A 15,164-nucleotide genomic window follows, 5' to 3' on the forward strand; every position below is an offset into this window, starting at 1 on the left:
CATTTTTTAAAGATTAACTAGACAAACGCAAATTGATTAAGTTTCAAGCATGATGCCAAAGAAAGACACCCAGTTATTGTTACAGTAATTACTAATGCCATGCAATGTTTTATCTTGTAACCGTAAACCACAGCCAAAATGTAACATTGCATTATTTTTGGTAAAATTAGAGGAAAAACTGCTGCCAACATGTGTTTGTTTTCAAGCTCTCTGGCATTATTAGGACCACCATGGTGGTAGTGCTGATCCCTGACTCCCCATCTTTCATAATGCTGGAATGAAGTGTCTGTGTGTATATGCAACGCTATCTCACGACCAATTCGTACGAATTCGTACGAGTGATAAAAAAGTGGCTAATTAGTTCGAATTCGTACGACCTCACTCGTACGAATTTGTACGATTTGTCTAAACCCACGTGATGGGTAGGTTTAGGGGCGGGGTCAGGGGTAGGTCATTCGTATGAATTCATACGAATTGGGCAATTTGTAAAATATGTACGATTTAGCAAAAATCGTACGAATTCGTACGAGTGAGGTCGTATGAATTCGTACGAATTAGCCACCTCGTAGAATTCGTACGAATTGCCGTGAGATCAGGCTGGTATATGCGCTTGTTATTGTTATACAGTCTGTGCATTCTTTGAAATACAACAATCTTCAGAGGTTCTGTAGAAGGGTCTTGGAGAACATCTCAGGATTGAGAGGGTCAACTATCATTCTGCATATCAGATCTCATCCTTTTTTATACCCCAAGGAGAAAACTCTTTCTCTCCCTCCACAATTTCTCTCACGCTGTCTTTTGAAGAGCTGCTGTCAGTACATTGACACATATTTCCATATGTGAGCATATGAGTGTATATGTGTGGGAGGAATACTGGGCTTTATACTTTGAACTGCAAATGTGTGAGTGGGAAGCAGAAGTTTGGGAAGGTGTGGAGCGGGTCACAAACTAGATGTGAACAGTTTCAATTCAGATTGGTGGACCTGAGATTATATAGCAGTGATATGTTACATAAACATGTGGTTCATATATATCTCTCAATATGTGAGAGTATGGCAGACCTAACCTTATACCTTCAAAAGTGCATTAAAGAGAACTAAAGCACATTGGCAGAGCATTGAATTAAACTAGATTTTTGCATTATGAAATATCATTAGTGGTTTTAGTGCATTCTTATACAGTTGCCAGGGTGTTTGCTAAGTGGATGCTTAGGGACTTGAGTGAAGATTCTGGCTCAGGACCCTATGGAAGCCAGCTTCTGTCTCAAAGTAAAAAGAATACCATTACAATTGTGAGAAATATATTGTAGAAATTATTGTAATTTATATAATAAATACATTTATAAAGTCATGTTTGCAAGAAATAAAGTCATAATTATGAGCTTGTATTCATAACTGTGAGATATAATTATGAGACATAAACTTGTTTTTCTGAAACATAAAGTCTTAATTGTGAGATATAAAGTCGGATTTGCAAGAAATTGCAAAACTATGTACTCGCAATTGTGAGACATAAATTTGCAATTTTGAGACAGATTTTGCAAGAATTAAAGCCATAATTATGAGATGTGATGTAAATTCATATCTTGTGAGATATAAAAGATATAAGATATAAATTTGCAATTGATTTTTCACTAATGATTTTTCATTTGCGCCAAAAAGTTTTGAAGCTTTCTGTTTTTATCCCACTTGAACATTTTAAACAATTACTTGCACATGTTTTCAATGACCCCTTTATGTCATTCTTAAATTGTTTTACATGTACTGTAAATCTGTTTTGTTTGTTGTGTCTGTTACTGTGATTCTGTGTAACTTGTGTAATTGTTTCCCCAGGGCTCCCTTGTATAAGAGATTTGAATATCTCAATGGGACATCACCTGGTAAAATAAAGGATAAATAATAATAAATAAATAAATAAAAATACTATATATATATATATATATATATATATATATATATATATATATAAGTCACATTTGTGAGATAAAGTGGTATTTGTGAGATTTAAAGTTGCCAATCACAATTATGAGAAAGTTGCATTTGCAAGAAATAAAGTCTTTTGCATTCATAATTATGAGATATTAAGTTGAAATTTTGCAAACAGTCACAATTTTTAGATATAAAGTTATAACTGAGATATACAGTAAAGTGAATTATAAGATTGCAATAAATAAAGTCACAATTACCTTTCATAGATCCCTCCTTTAATGCATGTCTGTGGGATTCAATTCCTATCACTTATAAAAATAATATCACACCTCTCCTCAGGAACCTGCATGATTGATGTATCATATATATCTATAACAAAAATAGTGCAGGACAGTAATAATAATATTGAAGAGTTTGGAGATTTGAAAAACCAACCTTAAGTATGAGCAATAGCGATGCTTGCCTTAGCTTGTTTTAATGTGTTTAATAATAGATGGCATATATGTGTATACCCGAGTCTCGTCAACACCTGCATTCCTATGTGTGCATGCGTTTGTGGAGGTGAGTGGCCCTCATTAGTGGATAAATGGCATCAGCAGAAAGTTTCATTAGCTTGCACATCAAGCAGCTGACTGGAGCAGGTCAGTATATGTCCCTCTCTCACAATAAAGCCTTCACTCTCTATCTCTCTCACTTTCTCAACCCCTCTCCGTCCTCACTATAGCTCTGCTCGAAAATATATCATCCCTGAGCATTACAATCCTCACGGCACATCAAACGACTTCAAAGAGCAACTCCTGTTTGTCTCTCAGCTCTTTCTGGGTTTTCATCCTTCCTCTTTCTCTTACAGAAGCCCTTTCGTTCTCTCTCGCTTTCTCTCTCTCGCTCACCTCATGTCCTCCTCTTGATGTCAGTCATGAATAAGGGACGTGTCTGGGTGTTTTGAGGGTGAATATAAAAAGCGGGTTTGATGCGTGGACTCCGGCTCTCCGTGACTTCTACATGGTGTCTCAGTGGAGAGAGTCTGGACTGCATTAAGACATCAACAGAGGTAGAGAAATGCTGATGGGAAGGAGGAGGATGTCTGTGATCTCAGGCAGTGAGAAGCCCACGTCTATATTGAAGATGTCTCACTAGCCTTCTCTGGCCTCAGAGGAATTATCTTACTCTGCTTCTAAGGATGTGAGAAAAGAGGGAGAGAATCCAGGAAAGGTGCTGCCCTCCATTGCATATTGGGTATTTTGATATATGTATGTGTATATCCTATATATATACTTTAGAGCTGGTCTACATTTGTCTCTGATTATAATAGACCTGGTTTAAGGCCTGTTAACACCAAGGACGATAACTATAATGATGAGTATATAATGTAAAAGAATAGCAGATTCCCCACCCCAACTATAACGATAATGGCACTGAGAAACGAGATTTTTGGAATCACTAGGCGCGTTTCCATTAAAGATTTGCACAAAACTTTTGCGACTTTTTCTAAATATCGACAAAAAACTATTGCGAAATGACAGCGTTTCCATTAACCGATGTTATGCGACTAAAACGTAATTTTTTTCTCTCGCGATAAGTCATTCCAAAAATCATGGCAACGGACGTTGGTAAGTTTATGTATATATCACAGCCACGTACCGCACTAGACGTTATTATTATTATTATTAATGGAAGGAAACATAAGCGTGTTATCCAAGCAATAATGGCAAGGAAAGCGGCACATATGAGGAGTTTTTGGGTGTTTCTCCCTCATTTCTGCTCCGAGGTCTTGATTGTGGCATTTCTTTGAGGTTTAGAATCCAGTATTTCTGTCATTCTTTCTTCTCAAGAACTGTCTCGTATTCTGTCCAAACACACCGCGCCTTCTAAGTCAGCTGACCTGTAAATGCGCAAAAACTGTTTCCATTGCCGTTTTGCAAAATATTCCTTTTTCGAATTGCCTGAAAAACCACCTCATGCGAGCTCAAAAATTTTTTTGCGATAAATGGGAGTTTTTGCGAAATTGGCGTGTTTCCATTGAGCGTATTTTCAATTCGCAATTTCAATTTTCAAAATGGAAACGCGGCTACTGTCACAATGTTTTTTTCTAGCTGATGAATGATAAAAACATTCACAGCCAATCAGAATCCACACAAATGTAAAAATATCGAGTATGTGTCACTATGGCAGTACATTCTGTCAGTCAGTTTGTCATGTTTTTTTAACAACAAATGGTCACCACCATGACACCTCCAAAGTTAAGTTTGTCTGTTTTTCCATTTCTGGAAATGTTCTTGTGTTCTGTCTAGCTTTGAGGCTAAACTGTATGCTAGCTTACTCTCTTAGCTTTATTATTAGCTAACTGTGATTTTGTATATGTACATTTCTGAAATACATAACTTGTAATGCAAATGTAAATTGTAATGTGGACTCATGCATTTTCTTTAAAACTGCTTTGAAACGATGTGTATTGTGAAAAGCGCTATACAAATAAATGTGAATTGAATTGAATCATTGGCCATTTAAAGTCGACATGAAATATGTGTAGTCAAAAGACAATATAGTTTTTACAGTACAAACTCAGTGTATGATGTTGTGAATGATTTATCCATGCGTATGTTTATTTTATTATTTTTTTATCTTGTAATTTTTAATCAAAATGTGAACTCAGTCTTCTGGTGAAACAACAGATTTTATGATGACTTATGCCGGACTTCCCCAATCATTCAGTCCATTTTAACCCCGCCCCTTTCTTAAAATTCTGCAAGCTTGCATTCATATGATTTCAAAATCTGTATAACCACATATATATGTCCTACAATTTTTTTTTTCGATAATCACAATACAGCAGAAAAGATCTGCTACTTCTGTTTCATTGTGACTTTAAAGTTAGGTAAAGCAATTTCATGTTATGCAATGTTACATGAAAGTATATGTAAAGATATGTTCTGAGACACCTCGATTTCAGCACAACTCTCAACAACACAAGACAGGTATAATAATTTACATTTACATTATAATAGAACAACTCTAATGTTATTCCTAGTACTATTAAAGAAAGCACTTCACACTTAGACATTTGTGCAAATATCTACAAAACTGCAAAACGTTCACCTTTATATGCTAATAGAATGTAAAGCAATGTGAATGTAAAACACTCTTGAGTGGAGTGTGTGAAAGGTTCCACCACCCACTCAGCTTCCCTAATTGAAAGACAATGGTCTTAATGGACATTCTCGTTGTAATTATGAGAGTGAATGTCGGTTCTTGCCAAAAAGCCTTGTAGCATGACTTAATTTAAACTTATACAGTACATCAACTCTTTACAATACTTGTACATCACTTGCTCAATGGCTTTCAAACTCAATTTGACAGGAATTGCAAACAGCCCAGCTGAGAGCCACATAACGTTGCCATTAGAAGTGGTCACCCCAGGTGTCCTGTAGGGCTATTATGCAAGAGTTTGCAGAGACAATATAAAGAGACAGGCCATTTGCTGAAAAAACAAAACACACACAAAAAAACAAACAAACAAAAAACACAATGGGAAAAATCACAACATGGCACCTGAGAAAAGACATCTTGCCTTTTAATTAAAAAAAACAATTCGCTTGCTATCAGATTCAACACAGAGAACAGGCAACCATGGAACCAGAGAACAGACTGAGTGCACCAAACATACATCCGTGCAGGACAAGACTCAAATAGAGTACAAGAAACACTGGGGTTTAAATACACAAAGGGTAATTGGCAAACAAGTCACGCCTGGGAAAAATCAAAGGACTACAAAGGACTACAAAACATGGCGCAGAAAAGGAAATAACATAAAAGTCCAGGGGAACACAGGCTGGGATCATGACACATTCATTCATTCAGGAACTACTTGAGTACGTACTTTTTTAAAATAAGTACTTAATGACTGCTAAAAAAAGTATATTATGTATAGTATGAGTGTATGTAGTGTGAATGTAATATGGGCGTGCTACATTCACCATGCTGTCATTATCATGTGACCTACCAGTGTCAGTTATGTCACTACTACCATTCACAAATCCTCTCCCGAGGACTCATGGGATAGTAAAGTGTGCATCGTATTCAGAAACACCAGAAGTAGTACGTCATCCGGTTATTTTTTGCCTACTCTTTTATGACAACTGTGAATTCAGACATACGTCACATTCTGTTTTTTGTATGCGATTTCGGTTGCAGCCCAATGAGTGAGACATTTGAATAATTCACTAAAATGATTTGTTTAAAACTCAGATTCATCCAGTAACTAAAGAAGTCACTGTTTTATGAGCGAGTCGTTTAATCACTCACTCAACTGATTAATTAAAAATGCAGATTCATTCAGTAACGATAAAAGTGTCTGTCGTTATGAGTGACGAGGAGTCATTCACTCAAATGATTCGTTTAACACCGCTGACACACAAAACAGGAAACACAGCTACTCTGTGTTGCTCAGAGAAGCACAACTCTTCAACTGTGGTTTCATTTGCAAATTATTTTGTTGACGGAGCAAAACTAAACAAAATTATTGGTATACTGTGTCCTTAATGTAAGTTACTAAATTTTAACTTTTTGTTTATTGAACTGATAGAAAAGCAGTCATGTTGTTGTAGGAAGATGAAAGTCTACCGACCACGTATCCTCCATCGCAGCCCAGCCTTCAAGACACAGCTGATTATCACCAGTATATCTGTTTCCCTGACCTTGACTGGGATTTCCTGGAGACAAGCTTGCGGTGTCAGCCCCCGTCCTGTCACCCTGACCTCAACAAGCAATTTAAGTTTCTCCCGATACTCAGAGGTAAGTCAAACCATTTATTTTCGTTTTGGAAGATGCATGGGGGTGCGTGTACATGTGGACAACCTCGGTTCCTGAAGGAGCTCAAGGGCACTTGCGACTACAGATGTTGTCATTACATCCAATCAAGGTGAAATCCACAGACGGGAGCATTCCAGACCCATTTAAGTCATGGCTGTAAAGAGAGAAGGAGGGAGTGGATGAAAAGAAAGAACAGACAGTGAATAGAAGAGTATGTATAATGTTTATTAGTTAGGACAGGGGGAATTTGGATGTCTCTACTCTAACAACGCCAGCGTCAAGCTGGCAAAGTGGTTGTGTTTATATTACACAACTCCACATGACCCAGATTCTTAACCTCATCTTTCTTTACTTCCATCCCTCTCTCACTCTCTCATCTGCCCTCTCACACACAATATATATGTACATATGTGTGTGTGTTTGGTAGCAACGCTACTTTGTGAGTTACATGAACGTTATATGCTAATTTATGAGCTACAACGTAGTAAACCCTCAGAACACCTTATAGGAGCAGTATAGAGACATCTTAGCATCATAGCGTCAAGTTTTCCATGCAAACATGACTCAAAATCTAGTGATGTTCGTTGCATCCAAGTGACAAATTCCCATCATGATGAGGGTCTTTTGCACTCCCTCTCTCATTCATTCTGTTTCTAGGACAGTGTCTCTGTGATTTCTAACGATTATCAGTCGCTGCACAGTCCATCTTCTGCTTGGCTTCCGTTCTCTAGGGAGCACAAACATCTCTATCCAAACCAATCACGCATTGAAACCTCCAGCTAGAAAACACACTCAAGTAGCACAGGAGTCAGACTGTGTGTGTGCGCTACTGTCTAGAAGCTTTACGCCCTGCGAGAGAGGAGAACGCATCCCAGATCTGGCGGGAGTCTGCCAAGCACAGATAAACATGCAAACGTGTAAATAACTGTGCATATTATCGCCCCGCCGGCTTCCGCTGCACCTCTTGTTTATTGCCATTTTGTCCCCTGGTTGCAAACAGTCGCAATGATAAGCATTGGAGTGAAATTTTCTCTCTCTCTCTCTTTCCCGTGGGAATTATTTGCCTTGTGGTGATCATTTATGCCCTTATAAAAAAAAGCTGCACACTCGTTCCCTGGTGGTTGGAATGGGGGACTATAGATTAGCGGCAAAATAATATCATCCTTCTGTCTGTTTGTCCAAGGAGTTGTTGGATGACTGCGCAGGAGAGGGCACTGTGTGTGTATGTGTGTCTGCATGGTTGTTAGCAGTTAGCGCTACATGCTCAGGATTACTGGCGTCAGAGCAAGCGGACGCCCTTGGGGGAGGCTGATTAGACAGTAACACACGTAGACTAGTGCAGCGTGGCTGATCCAGAATATGGGCCCGCTGAAATAACACATCCTGATGAGGTGTGGAGAATTACTGTCTGGACAGTGGACAGAAACACATCTTCCAGCAGATCTTAGGTCAGTTAAGCCTCAATGTTTTTGTAGTGACAAAAAAGCTTGACTGATAGTAACATTAAAAATGTAAAAGATAGGGCTCTTATTTCTTCTATGAATTTTTATTTTTAAGCATGCAGACTTTGTGATTGTGTGTTATTGGTAATATATGCATCTTTGTTTCTTGTAATATTGAATGCTTTATTTTTAATCCTATATAAAGAAATGAAGGTAATTGTGAATGTATTCATTCACTTGATGCTCATTGATTTTCTTTCAAATAGGAACCATGATATATCACTTGGATATACGTCACAATAGGGAAGAAAAGATTATTGCAACTTCCATTTCATGCTGATTTTAAGCAATCACTGTTGTTTTGAGTATCAACAGACAAGTGTTTCTGAATGAATATGTTTTGCAAATCACATAAGTGAATGATTCAGTGTCTGAAGTTGAATACTTTATGAGAAGACACTACATGAAATGAGGAATGAACTTCTTGACCATTAACAAAGTATGTTCTGTGTAGTATGAATGCAATCCGTTCGTACTACATCTATTGTATTTGTCATGTGACTCCTCTCCCCTTGCCTTGTGTTATAGTAAAGTGCCCATTTGATGCACACGTCAGAATCCCGCTGGAAGTCATAGGTCAATTAAAACATACTACTCATTTCATGTACTTTTTATGCCTACTATGTAGTGGGTATGCATATTTGGACATAGGCAGTCACTTATTTCATTTCTGAACGAATCTGTTTTATTTACAGAGCTTTATTTACACATTTTAATTTTCAATACTTTGCATTTTAAAATAAACTTCTACATATTTGTTCAGTAGTCACTAACAGACAACACAATTTAATTGTGGTGCTTCTAATTAAGTGATAAAAAGCAATTGTAATCATCTCTGCAGCAATAAAACATGCAACATTTTTACGTTTTACTACCAAATGTAATATATAATTAATTTAACTTACTTTTGAAAGTTTTCCTCCACAATCTCAACATTTTTGGGTATGCGATGCGATTTTATGTATATCCTGAATACAATGAATGATGGGACATGCTTAGACTGAAAGCAGTGTTAGAAATAGTGTGAATTTAGTGTGTTAAGAGCACTGAGCTTTGGAATTTTTCAGATCTGGGACAGTCTTGTACACTTACTTCCTGTCGCATACACATGCTCTCAAGCTCTCAAGTCATCGTTGTGACGATGTAGCATTCAGAAAGATTCACTGGAAAAATATCCAAACTAACATGTTCTCACTATTCTTTTAACTAAAGAGAAATAGACATCTATGGTAGGTCCTCATAAGTTAAAGCGCACAACTTGTATGTGTGTGTTTGGTTCACCTGCGGTGCCATCAAAGTTCAGACACACCTGTGATAAAGCGTTCCGTCCAGTCGTCGCCACAGGGGATTAGCGAGCAGCCTCTGCAAGTAATACCTGCTATCATTTTTACACTCAAACACACACACTTTCACTCGTCTTGTGTCTCTACCCGACACCTGAAGCACAGTCTTCTCTCTCTAGACGTGCCGACACGGGGATTTGACCATCATCACACACCAACGCTAAGCCTGCTGTCAGGATGAAGCGCACCTTTGAGATGCTATCACATTCACAACATAGCATTCATTCCCTCGTATTAACAATCAAAAACCTTGTTGTTCTCACCCTCATAGTCCTGCAGGCCTGCTTTTTAGTCTTGTCAGGGGATTTGATTCATAGGGAGATTCTGTGATACTCTGTGGTGTGTTTTGAAGAACGGCAGGCATAACTTACTGTAATGTTTCTCGAACAGGCCTAATGGATTTCAGTGGCATCCAAGAACATATTTAAAAACGATGGCGGCTTCAAAAACCTATAAGCCGATTACAGTAATCTTCCATTTTGTCATTCTTGTCCACTGCATGCTTGTTTTGGGACCAGTTTTAAAAGTTAAGGAGTTGAGGACTAAGTGGACCGTATACCTTCAGCCTAATGCATCTCTCCCTCAATGACTATCTATCTTTCCACACTTTTTATTTCATTATTGAGTTGTTTTTCTATCTGAGTGTGGCCACGTCCTTGAAAACCAGAGGGTGGAGAAACGAGTGATCAAAACAGAGCTTATAAATCATTTGAATTGACTATTGAAGTGCATTTCTCTGTCCCTCCCTCTTTCATTCTCTTTCTCTCTATCTATTCATTGGGTTTGATGAGTACAGTCTAATAGCTTTTTAATGCTTCGCTGCATGAGGAGTAAGAGTAGGAAAGAGTGACGTGTATAGGGGCGTCAGAAAAGCCCCACAGACGAATTTGTCTGATCAACAGTGCAGGGAAGGTTATTACCCATAATGAAGGTATTGAAACAATTCCAAATGAACTTCACTCCATTATTCTTTCTCTTGCACACTCTCTCATTCTGTCTGCCTGTCTATTAGTGAAGTTTCTGTGTCAGTTTGATACTAAAAGTAGAAAATGCAACAACACCAGTATTTCTACACTAACAGTAGTTGGCTAATTTCAAACACTTTCATGTGTTTCCTAAATGCTTCTTAATGATCTTGTTGTGAACAATTCATCTATTCATTTCATAATGTTTAATAATCAAAATCGATCTTCTCAATCTTCCGGTGAAACAACAAACTTTTATCGAACCTCTATCAAAATTTATATCCAGAATTGTGAAATTTCACTGGTATTGATATCGACTACATTTGGTATAGGTAGATGCTTTCGAACACGCTCATATGTATTTTCTAAATGCTTTTTAAAGGAGTAGTTCACTCACATAAAAATGGAAATTGTGTCATCATTTACTCACCCTCAAGTAGTTTCAAACCTGTATTCATTTTTAAGTTAACTATTCCTTTAATGATCTTTATGTGAAAAGTTCATTCATTCATTCTTGATCTTCCAGTGAAATGATAAACTTCTATCGAACCTCTTTCAATCAATCAATCAATCAATCAATCAATCAATCAATCAATCAATCAATCAATCAGTTTATTTATAAAGCACAAATAAACACAACTTCCGTTGACCAAAGTGCTATACAGAGGAAAAAAAAACAAAAACAATGCAATACAATACAAAGACAACAACAGGACAGTTGCTTCAACATTCAATTTGCATACGACAGATCAAATAAAAATGTCTTTAGCCTCACTTTAAAGATGGACAGAGTTGGTGCAGCTCTGATTTCTATCAAAATTGAAGTCAAGAACTGTGAAATTTCACTGGTATCAACTCACTACTCTACTTTCTTTCTTTCTTTCTTTCTTTCTTTCTTTCTTTCTTTCTTTCTTTCTCTTTCTTTCTTTCTCTTTCTTTCTCCTTTTTCTTTCTTTCTTTCTTTCTTTCTTTCTTTCTTTCTTTCTTTCTTTCTTTCTTTCTTTCTCTTTCTTTCTCCTTTTTCTTTCTTTCTTTCTTTCTTTCTTTCTTTCTTTCTTTCTTTCTTTCTTTCTTTCTTTCTTTCTTTCTTTCCTTTCAAAAATCCACCGAATTCAACTGAAGCAAAGCAAATCACCGCTGGCATGAAATGCCATCGTCTGTGCCGTGTTCACACTCCGGGGACCATATACAAAGAGCGTCTTTGCCAAACAATGCCACATGACAAACAACTCCCTCAATATCAGCAGAGGATGCTGCTGAAAAAAACAGTGTAAGTTGATCACCTCATTACAAAAGAAAGATCCACATCTGCGTACAGTTACCGCCCATCGCGGTTTAAATATTCGAACGCATGCTATATGATGACACTTCAAGCACTCTTAACCTGTTTGAATCAACCCATTCTTTCTCACTCTCTTTCTCATACACACACACACACATATGCAAATACACACATAAATCCAGAGGTAATTGAGGACGGCAGTAAACAGATGGCTCAGATGACTGAAGTGACACATCATAGCAGGGTGGGAGGGGTGTTTACTGGGACGAGCTCAGGAGACAGACACGCAGACAGTGACAAGATATGCATTTGATACCGAAAAATAAGCTCATTATAAAAAACCCATTTACTGTTCACGCTAATCAGTAAACCGACAACTTATTTCAAACCGAAAGCTTTTTCTAACTTTTTGGGATTTGCTTAAGGACTGTGAATTTTAAATGTAGGTATCTGCTAAAAGTTCATTTTACAAGTAGACTGGCTTAAAGATGGTCACATTGTTGGCTCACTAACCCTGTAATGCACTTGAAAATAAGGTTCCATTTGTTAACATTAGTTAACTACAGTAGTTAACATGAACTAACAATGAAAAATACTTCTAAAGCATTTATTCATCTTAAAGGTAGGGCAGGCAATTTCAGAGTGGCTAGCAATAGCAAGTTAGCTTTGAAAGTATGAGATCCTACTTCCTTCAGAGCGCTTCCCAAAGCCACGCCTCCTTTAAAACACACGAACAAACACAACCGAGATGAGAGACGATCTTAAATTTACCTAACGTAAACAACTTACAGAGCTCTAGCTGTACCACCTGACTGCTGCAGATTCATTTTTGGTGTTTAAAGTGTTGACATAGAAACGTATAAATCCAAGTCTGAGGACGTGAACAGCTCCGGGTAGAAATGCACAGGTTGCCATCTCTTAATTACGGTTACAACACGGCGTGAACGCAGCATAAGATCGTTGTTTTGGTTCAGGAGGAACTGTGAAAGGCGGCTGCTGTTGTTTGTGGCGCTCGGTGACTGGATGTCCACAACTCTGCATTGCCTTATGGAACTCACTGATGACGTGTGATGTCTGCACAAGCAGTGTGCATGAAGGTATGGAAATACATATGTTGACAGGCAGGCAGGACATGGTCTCATTGGATTCTGACCGAATGCAATGATTTGACTAAACTTTTATGGTCCTGAAACTTCCACAGAATATATGTTTTAATAGCTAGAACACTTCTATTATTGCTTGCTATCAGAATGTGAAGAGAGTTTCAACCAGTATTACAAAAAGTGTTTGTAAAACACATTGCCTACCTTACCTTTAATGTTAATTTCAACATTTATAGAATAAGTAAGATAACAACCCTATTACAAAACCACATAGGAAAATCTTGAGGTAACCAGTGGTGAATTAGTCTTTTTTGCACCACTCTATAAATACATTTTTAAAATCAAAAGTTATAAATATTAATATTATTTAATGGACCTGAGCTAACATGACCTAACAATGAGCAGCTGTATTTTTTAACTAAAATGACCAAATATTCATAATACTGCAACAAATGTAGGCTATTGCTCATTGTTAGTTAATGTAAAATGCCTTAACTAATGGGACCTTATTGTAAAGTGTTACCAATTTTTTTTTTTTTAGTATTGAGCACCAGAGTCTTAAGCATAATCAGTGAAAGGGAGACAGACAAACAGCCAGTGACAGCGAAGCAGGGAGACGGACACATTTATGCATGCGACTAGTGAGGTCAGTAATTACTTTCTGCCCCTCTGGGGGACGGGAGCTTCAGTTATTGTACTTTGCTGGAATTAGTTATCAGTCTCTGCACTCATACCTTGACGAAGAAACAGCGAGCGACATGGAAAGACAGACAGAAAGAGAGGGAGACACAAAGAAAGTAGCATTGTGAAGCGAAGAATGAGTCTAAAATGCATAATGTAATTATGGAAGGAGCACACGTATTTCTGCAGCTGTGTGAGGCATCTCTCACAATAGTAATCAGCCTTTCACAGACATAAAAACAGGGGTGAAAATTCTCCTCAGGACACGCTATCACTTTAGTTCAGACCAATCAGACTCAGACAGAAAACAAGATAATAGATCAGCTCTATACAGTATGAAGAGATGGAAGCTCTATTTACTATGTAGGATAAAAGTGTGCAGTTTAGATTTGAGTATTGTATAATGACCCTAGTGAAAGGCTGTCTTGGAAGGAATTAAGGTATACATTTGACATCCAGACAGACAACTAAAAAAGAATCAAACTGACAATTTTCATTTTTTTTTTTTTTTTTTTTTTTTTTTTTACACACATATACATTAGAGATTTATGAGAAGTTTAAAAAATTTGTATCATTATGAAACTGTGGCAGGACAATGGCAGTCTATTAATGGTAATATTAATTATAATATTAAATATACAGTATATTATATACACTACCGATCAAATGTTTGAGGGAAAAGTTTTCTTTTTTGAAAGAAATCTATTCTTCTATTCAGCAAGAATGTATTAAACTGATCAAAAGAGACAGTAAATACATTATAATGTTAAAAAATATTTTTATTTCGTATAAATGCTGTTCTTTTAAACTTTTAATTCATCAAATAATCCTGTAAAATTATGTTTCATGGTTTCCACAACTTTTTTTTTTGACAATATTTTTTGCATTGACAATAATAAGAAATGTTTCTTCAGCACCAAATCAGCATATTATAATGATTTCAGCTTACATTTTAAAATACATAAAATAATTATTTATTATTATTTTAAATTATAATAATTACTGGTTTTTTTTTTTAAACAATTAAATGCAGCCTTGGTGAGCATAAAATACTTATGGTAGTGTAAATATGTCTGTAAAAACTGTATTAAGCTGACTGTAAATATATATGTCTGTATACATACTGACCAGTCTACATAGTGTATAAAATATAAACATAGAGTTATATTGTATTACTATAATATATAGTATTAGATGAAATGTGCATGATGAACAATGTATAAATGTATCCCATTTTCTGGGTTATTTATCTGTTGAATTGTAGTGCATGAGATACAGCTGTTAAATGCAAATAGGGCCATGAGATAAACAGAAGAAAATGGATATTTGTTTGGTACCTGACAGATGCGCAGTCTGCTCGGTTAGTGTAGAACCCCAAATCTTCTACATTGATCCAACAATGAGCTCTCATCTCTCATTACACTACCGTTAGAGGCGAGGTCGGGGGTCATGCTGCATTGAATCATTTCTGTGTACTTGCACAAAGCAGGCCATTCTTTTCTGAAGACAATGTTCATTAAGACTGGGACCTCTCTGATTTGTCTTTGTTGG

Source organism: Squalius cephalus, assembly GCF_949319135.1.
Source record: "Squalius cephalus genome assembly, chromosome: 7".
NCBI classification, from domain to species: Eukaryota; Metazoa; Chordata; class Actinopteri; order Cypriniformes; family Leuciscidae; genus Squalius; species Squalius cephalus.